Source organism: Belonocnema kinseyi, chromosome 4 (genome assembly GCF_010883055.1).
Source record: "Belonocnema kinseyi isolate 2016_QV_RU_SX_M_011 chromosome 4, B_treatae_v1, whole genome shotgun sequence".
Classification (NCBI taxonomy): Eukaryota; Metazoa; Arthropoda; class Insecta; order Hymenoptera; family Cynipidae; genus Belonocnema; species Belonocnema kinseyi.
The window spans coordinates 3454008-3462301 of NC_046660.1; positions in this window are offsets into that span (position 1 = coordinate 3454008).

Below are 8294 nucleotides of genomic sequence, written 5' to 3' on the forward strand. Positions count from 1 at the left end.
CTTGAAAAGCGATTGACCAAGTGTATAGAGCTCCAAGGAGATTATGTTGAAAAATAAAAAAAAATTTACCAAAAAAAAATTGTTTTTATACTTCATTCTAAGTACTTATTGAACTACCCTCGTACTTGTGCACCTTCTAGCTCACTGAGTTCTACTACTTCTGGTGACCCAGAGCCCACCACGTGGAGGTGGCTGCATATTGGGTTAAACCCACGCCCTATTCAACCAACCAACTATATGCAGAACGTGCTTATTTAAGTCTCAGAGTCATTAATTACACCCACAAAGTCTTTCTTAGTGTGAAATAAGTTGACAATCTTTCGAGGAAGAAGTGTGGAGCGTATCTGTTGGTCCTGAGCCTCGGGACCGATGCTTTGGCTGGACACCTCTGTTACCAGTCTAACAGTTCTTTCCACCGCTACTGTGTGTCAAGGGAAAGATGTAAAGTCCCACTCTGGTACCAAGCCATAGGCCATAGATAGCTTAGCGGTAAGTTCATCCTCTGTTATAGGAATTAAAACTGGAGGTACGGTAAGTGCAACATCTGTCTGTTCCCAATCAATCATTTCTGTGTAATCATTAGCCCCAAAATTAATTTTCGGCACAATATTGTATCTAACAGTTCTCTGTTGCTTATGTTTTGCTTCCAGGATTTTGGTGAGTGCGTCTTGGCGAACGGTAAGCCTAGAGTCGGTTACCATTCCAAGAAGTATATTTTCTGGCATGGCAGAGAAGCCGTTTGCCTGAATGGATGTGTTTACCACATTTCGGTACTTCAGAGGAAGAAACCTTGACAATTTGATTGCTTGGAAAAGTGCCGACTCACATCAGCGATACACTAATCCCGCCTGATGTGGAACCACTGAGTTACGTATACTGTGAGTAAGTATTCAACTAATACTTGCAGTTTGTTTGTGGTTCTTTTTGTTGATATGTATAATTTCAGAATTCTATTTGCAGTTATTAGCCAGCGATCCATGTTGACGGGGCCTATCTTCCGGCAGGCCAGCTCAGGAGAGCATGCTCCGAACCATATGGCATCTGATATCTCATAAAGAAACCTTTGATCTGAGCTGAGATCAGTGGGCTCAATCTCAGGTGAGTCACACTCAACTTGTTTAAACTTTACAACATCGAGGGTCTCACAAGTTAGAAGTTGACCCCCTATTGGCCCTGTGTATTTGTACGGACCAGAGGTAGGTCTGTCAAAAAATAGAAGGTTATGGTGTTTAGGAAAGGAGGTGGGAGAGATGGGGGAGTGGATTGAAAGTGGAAGGGAAAAGCGGTACAGGAGGTGAAAGAGTTTGTGTACCTGGGCTTTCTGTTTCGGAGAAATGAGGCAGTGGATGGTCATATAAAATAGAAAGTGAGAAGGGTAAATGTGGTGATGAGGCAGATGTGGGGGCTGGGGAAGAGATTGTTCGCAGATGATTTTGAAAGGAGAATTAAATTGCTTGATTCGCTAGTGATGAGTGTCTTATTTTACGGAGTGGAGGTGTCGGGTTGGAAGGGAAGTGAGGAGGTAAATAGGGTACAGGAGGGGTATGTAAAGTGGATACTGGAGTTGGCAAGGAATACGCCGAACTATATTGTCAGGAGGGAGACAGCAAGAAAGAGTTTAGGGATTATAACAGGGAGTCGAGCGTGTAAATATGAGGAGAAATTTTCGGAAGAGGGGGGACGTAAATTTGTTAGGGAGTGTTGGTGGGAGAAGGAGAGCAGACATAGTGGTGCAAAGATGGAGGTGTAAAGAGAAAAGTATTTTAGAACGAATGGATTAAAAAATGATGAAGTTAGCAGAATGCACGAGGAAGGAAGGAAGGTATATGAGTTGATTCAAAAAAAGGCATGGAGAAAGAGAGGGCAGAATGAGATGAGAGAATAAGAGAGTCAAGGTATAACGGAAACTATGTGTAGATTATGTCAATGGAGAGAGCGCAATATTTGTGTAAGAAAGGAGAGAAAGGAAGTCAGGAACTTATAGCGAGATTGAGGTGCGGGTGCATGGAGAAGTATAATAGGTTCTGGCTTTCTTAAGAAAAGATAATGTGTGAATCGTCCATCATCTAGAAAGCATTGAGTGTCCACAGCCTGACATTCAGCGCCAATCATGAAAAGAGAAACCTCGTTTAGCTCTTGACTACAGGTAATAGGCATGAGAAGAAAGACTAGGATATCAAAGGTCAACTTTTAAACCTCCGAAGGGAAATCATGGTAAAATTAATTTAGAACTAAAAACTTGTATACCTTTCCTTGCGCTCTAGACCTCTCATGGTTTTAATGAATTGGAGTAGAATCGGGGAAAAATTCTCTAATTCTTGCGCAACCCCTTTTCATTTGGGAACTCATTCAAGAAGATTTAGAAGAATTACTATACCAAAAAACCACAAAGCTCCTTTTCAGATTAATTATATTAAAATTTGTCAGGAAAATGAGACAAGATTCTGAAATGGCAAATATAGCACAAAGATTTGAACAGAATAGAGTTTAGTTTGTAAAATCATTGCGACTTTGATCCTTAGTCATTCTGATTGTAGGGGAAATTATTTAGCTTTTTGCCCGCACTAGAAATCGTAAAAGATTTATAAATAAACCAGGAATTTTAAATGTAACTAATCTTCATCGCAATTTGATTCTCGCTTTTGGAGATCCCATTTCCTCATTAAAGAATAAACTTGAAGGGATTTAGAAAAAATGAAGAAATCCATGACAGGCGCGAGATTAGAAGCTGGATTTAGGGCCAGCTACAACAGAAAGGAATGAATGATTAACAATTATTTTAAAATAAAGGAGCTGAAATTAGTTAAAAGTGAAAATATTTGCTTTAGGAGCTCGTCTAAGATCCATTTAATCATTGGTATCACTTGCAACTGAATATGGAATGTTGATCAAATAATTGAACGTCAAAACTGCGTAGTTATATTATGTGATTGACAATAAAGTATACATGTGTAAATAACTCTTTATCCCCTTACAATAAGCAAACCGAAATACTAGGCTGATTCTCAGGCCCAGCATCTAGGCGCCACGCAGCGCGCAGTCGCAGAATCGTAGCTCTCACACTTTTCAGGGAAACGCGGGGGTGTACGCGGAAAACATCCCTTTAAAAAGAGGATGCTGAGTCTGAAATGGCACTGGGGGGCTCGCTGGCGAGCTACGGTGGGCCAAGTTTGAACTGGTCACAAGATCTAATAGTTCCACTCTTAGAAACCGGTGGTAGTCAAACTATATTCTGGCACATTACGCATGGACTAGGTGGTTATACCGTCTTACTCTGATGTAAGTGGTCAGAATAGCGGCACTCTCTCTCGTTAGTTAAGAATTTTAAAGGGTTAGGCATAGCCTACTCGCTGAAAGACTTGGAAGGAGCTAGAAAACACTAAGGTGCTAGTGTGTTGAGCTTGAGCTCAAACTACCCTTAGCTTCTCAAAGCGCAAATCTACTGTGACTGAGAACGGACGTGGGAATTGTATACTCACGATCAAGTTAAAGCACTGTATTTGCCTGCAACTTCTAAAGTGTCTCGAGTAGATTAATTTCCTCTACACTTACGAATTGTAGCTTCAATTTTAGCCTTCGTTTTTCCTAACGAGTAGCCTGTGCGCATTCAGATAAAATAAAATATATATTGGAAAATAAAAGACCAGAGAGTCAATTTGATTTATAATAATTTCAAAAATAGAGATAGAGAGAGATAGGCATTTATAAAAATTCAAGGATAAATAAATCCGAGCTTATATTGAAAGTGGCGAAGGTATCTTCATTTCTTCTCCTGATTACTCTTTAGAATAAAAATTGCATGTTCTTAGAGTGTGAGAACATGTCACAGGTGAACCCCGAATTTCATTGGAGAAGCTCTGAAAATCATCATTTAAATGGAAAGTAATACTAGGAAGTTTGAAATAAAGGTAAACAATATTTTGGAAAATTTCTGTATGGAAGGAATCTGTATACGACCTGCGAAATGCTGGAGAAAGAAATTAGAGGTAGTGCTGAGAGAATTCGGACCAACTCCGTTAAGTACAAATCTTTGCATGTAATATTTGGATCGAGATAATGATGCTTTGTTCATCGTTATTTATCTCGAAGACCTTCTGGTCTTTTTTCAGTAAGTAGAAAAACAAAGAACTTCAAGGAAGAAGCAATTTCGGTAAATTCGAAGCAAGAGATCTTGGAAGACAGTAGTATACTAACGTTAGTTCCAGGTCGGGGTTCGGTTCCGTGCTGATCGTCGTTTAAATAGTAAAACTTTATTCACTGACAGGCGATAATCGTTCGTGTCTATGATAAGATGACATCAGTCGATAAGTAGTTACCGTGAATACATGATGCTTCCGTCATATTAATTAAACTGCAAGAAAGCTTATGTTACAACAGTGTGCAGAAAATTAATTACTTCGGCTAAATGGTTTACCGACAAGTCGGATAAGGTAGAGGCTAGAGTTATCATGCAAATTGAGGTACAGTACAGCTCGTCGGATCAAGACGGACCAGGTTGCAAATTTTGATCAGGAAGGACGCAGAAGCAAATCTTAGCTACGCTTCCTGGTAGGGGCGTATCTTAAAATGTACAAGTTCGACGTGTTCCGATGCGACTGGTCCTACTCTATCGCGAAACCACAGTGGAAATCCCCTCGCTCGTTGCACGTTCGCGGGCGTCCTGTCCAGTTTTCTCCCTGCCAGGAATTCTTCTTCACGCGTACTTGGATAAACCAATTTATTTGAGAAGCCGATCTAATGTCCTCTAATATCCTCCTACCAATGCGAACCCAAAAGGAAGTGTATTATCAACGTCCAATAGTGATGTCTTGGCTATATTTCTGGTTTTTTCTGCAGTCTTAGCTGATATCTTAGAAAATAATCGTAGACGTATATATGTTTGAAACACATCTTTTTTGAATCATCATGAAGGGAAATGATTTACAGAACCTGAGCTACAAGGCTTATTTCTTCTGATAATTGTTATCTTTTAAAGTATTTACCAAAATTTTTTCATGTGGATGACGGATTAGGCTTGATCGTAAAGAATGATGTAACTTGTGATATCAGCTTCAACTTAACTTTATTTTTTTCTAAAACGTTAATGAAATGTAAACATGTGCCAGCAATCTTGATGACTACAATCTAAGAGATAACGAGTATAGAACACATGTATCATATAATGTGATGGAACATTAGAATATTCATTAGTTACATTGGTAACTTAGTTTTTCATTATTACATTGATGAGTTTTACCTCTGATTAGAAAACATGAGAACTGTTTCTACTGTTGTCTTATCCTTAGAGGTCATCCTAAATTTCATTGGTGAATATAATAATATAGTATATTTATGATTTAAAGTAGGGTAGACCACCATACGGTGGACAATAAAACTACACGAGACAATAATTATTAAAAATACTAATGTATGTAAGTAAATCAATTTAATTTGAATAACAGTCGGGAAACTATATGCGCTAAGAAGCAAAGTAAATTATTTTAAGTATATTTCTGCTTTTAATTAATTATTGATACAGTTTTAGTTAAAAAAGTAATTTTCAAAAAGGAAAATAGAATTGCGAATCATATTATTAAATTTTAAAGCAGAAAATTTTTTAAAAATTATATTATTATTACTGTTTTAAAACTACAAAATTCAAACGAAAAGAAAGAATTTCAAAGCACACGTAGCGAATTAAAATTAATTCAAGGTTAGTTCCAGCAAGTTTGAAAATTGATGAATCTCTCTTTGTCCTCGAACATTTAATCCTGCAGATCCTTTTGACGAAAAGAGGTTGAATAATGTTCTTTTTAAAACAGAAAGATCTGCCCAAGAAGAGTGCGCTTTAAGAGAAAACTAATTAATTAATCAATTCAAATAAATCATGAAAAATTTTCAGGAAGAGAATACACAGGGAGAATTTATTTCTCTGTTTGTTTCTTCTTGCAGATTTGAGTTCACAATTTGACTGCTTACCTAATGGTGAGCTCATTCCTGATGATCCTCGCAACCTATCGTCTAATTTGGCGAACATAGTTCAATCACCTATAAGGTCTCTTCCTTCAGACACACATCATTCTCCACATTCTCCAGCCAGGCCTTCCTCTGCTGCCCAACCATCTCTTCGTTCCAGGTCTAGGTCTCTAACCCGCAGGTATTCTTCTTTTCGCGTTCTTGGATTTCAAGTCGAACAAATTAAGTTTGTTCGCTTTATTCCCAAGTTAAATCCGAACCGTCAATTCGAAATACGAAAATACACTTTTCCTCCAAATAAACCAATTTTTTTGAGAGGAGACCGTCAGGTATCTGAGCCCATGCCAACTTCAGAAAAACTTGTATTATCAACGTCCAATGGTGATGTCTTAGCAGTATTGGAGGGGCATAAGTATCTTCGTGGAATTTTTACAACAATAAATGGCTTTCAAAAACGCGCAAAGATAAACATGAACAGCGGCGGGGTTGCCATTATGAGTCCAGCAGAAATCGCGGAAACTCCCTTAGGCCCGCATCGCCCAGTTTTAAGTAATTTTAACACCGTAATTGTAAACAACAATACTCGAAACAAATAATTAAATTTTTTAATGTAAACCTAAGATATAATATATATTTTGGAATCCAAAGTAGGATCAAAATGTCTTCATTAACTGTTTAATACAATAACAAATAAATGTCTTATTGTTCTCATTGCTTCAATTTTTCCTAAATATCCTAGCCTCCCTTTTTCTAAACAGATAATAAAGGTTGCTTCTTGTTCGGTTGAAACATATTTTAGAAGAAAAATGAAACTTTCAGAGTATAATCAGACTCTTCGCATAAACGATATAATCCTTTTTATGTCAGGAAAATTATTTGTGTAAGCTGAACCTGAAGTGCTTTTACTATAAAAAACATAAAATCAGATTCCTTAAGATCTATAATATTTTATAACTTTCAAATTAGTAATTACTTATGGCGAATTAGAAAAAAATACTTATCACTGTAATTTTGTTTGTAACATTATAAAAAAACGTTTTTTTTTCTCTCCAAAACATAAGTCATTACTGTACAGATATTATACTCAGTTAAAACTGAAGATACTAAAAAAAACTCTTTTTGTTAATAAATAAAAAATGTGGTGTTTATTTTTTGAAGACAATAAAATATACAAGATATAGAGAAAAAACACAAGAAATGGTTAATTTACTATTAATTTATAATTTGAGTAATATGTGCACACTAATTACATGAGCCTTCTTACTTATGATTCAAAACAGATATTGTATTTTAGAAAATTAGGAAAATATTTTCATAATTGAATATAATGAGAAAATGTATTCATAAAGTACAATACAAAATATATTTAATTGAATTTCTAACAATTCTTTCAATAATGAATAAGGACAGTATTTTCTGGCATTGACATTGTCTGAATTACAGATTGTGAAATAGATCATTATGGGCAATTATGCCAATTTGATTAAAATCTAGAAGCAATTATTTTTAGCATAATTTGGAACTATTGAACAACAATAGAAAATAAATAAATACAAATTGTGTTGTGCAATATACTATTTTAACCAAAAGTAAAAGGCTAGGTTTTTTATTTGTTTGCACATTTATTTAAAAGAAGGCGGATACTTCCTATGTGAAATAAATTTAGTTTGAGGCGAGAAAGCATTTGAGTATTTAAAACCGTGTTTTAAGCCGTTTATAAATGATTTTAGATCTTTAAAAAAGACGAAATTCTTCCATATAACATCATCATAGTGACTTTAGGGAATTCGTTTTCTATTTTTAAAATTAAAAACAAAATATAAAACATTTAATGATTTTAACCGCTTTTGTTCTACTTCCTTTGAATGTCTGATCATAACTTTTTTTTCTTGACTCTAAGAAAACTCCAAATAAAATAATAATTAAAGAATATATCATTTCACTTTTTCTTTTAAAACTATAAATAATAATATTTTAAATATATGCAAAATATGCCAAATATGACACAGCAAGAATATATTCCTCTTCTAATTGTTGCAGATTTCCGTTTACAGTTGAAGTGCCTACCAAATGGCGAGCCCATTCTTGGCATTCCGCGTTCAAAAACTTTTTATTCTTCTAAAATACTTGATTTATATGACTGGTTTTATCCAGCTGGCAAGCCATCATATGCTGCCAGGTCCAGGTTTCCTTCTGCCAGGCACTCTTCTTCACTCATGCTTGGACATGTAATTGATTATCTTACAAGGAAACTATCCCAGGTGTCCCTCACCGATTTTGATGAAACTGCAATATGTTGTAGTACATCGAAAAATAAGAGACACGTATTTTTTTTTATC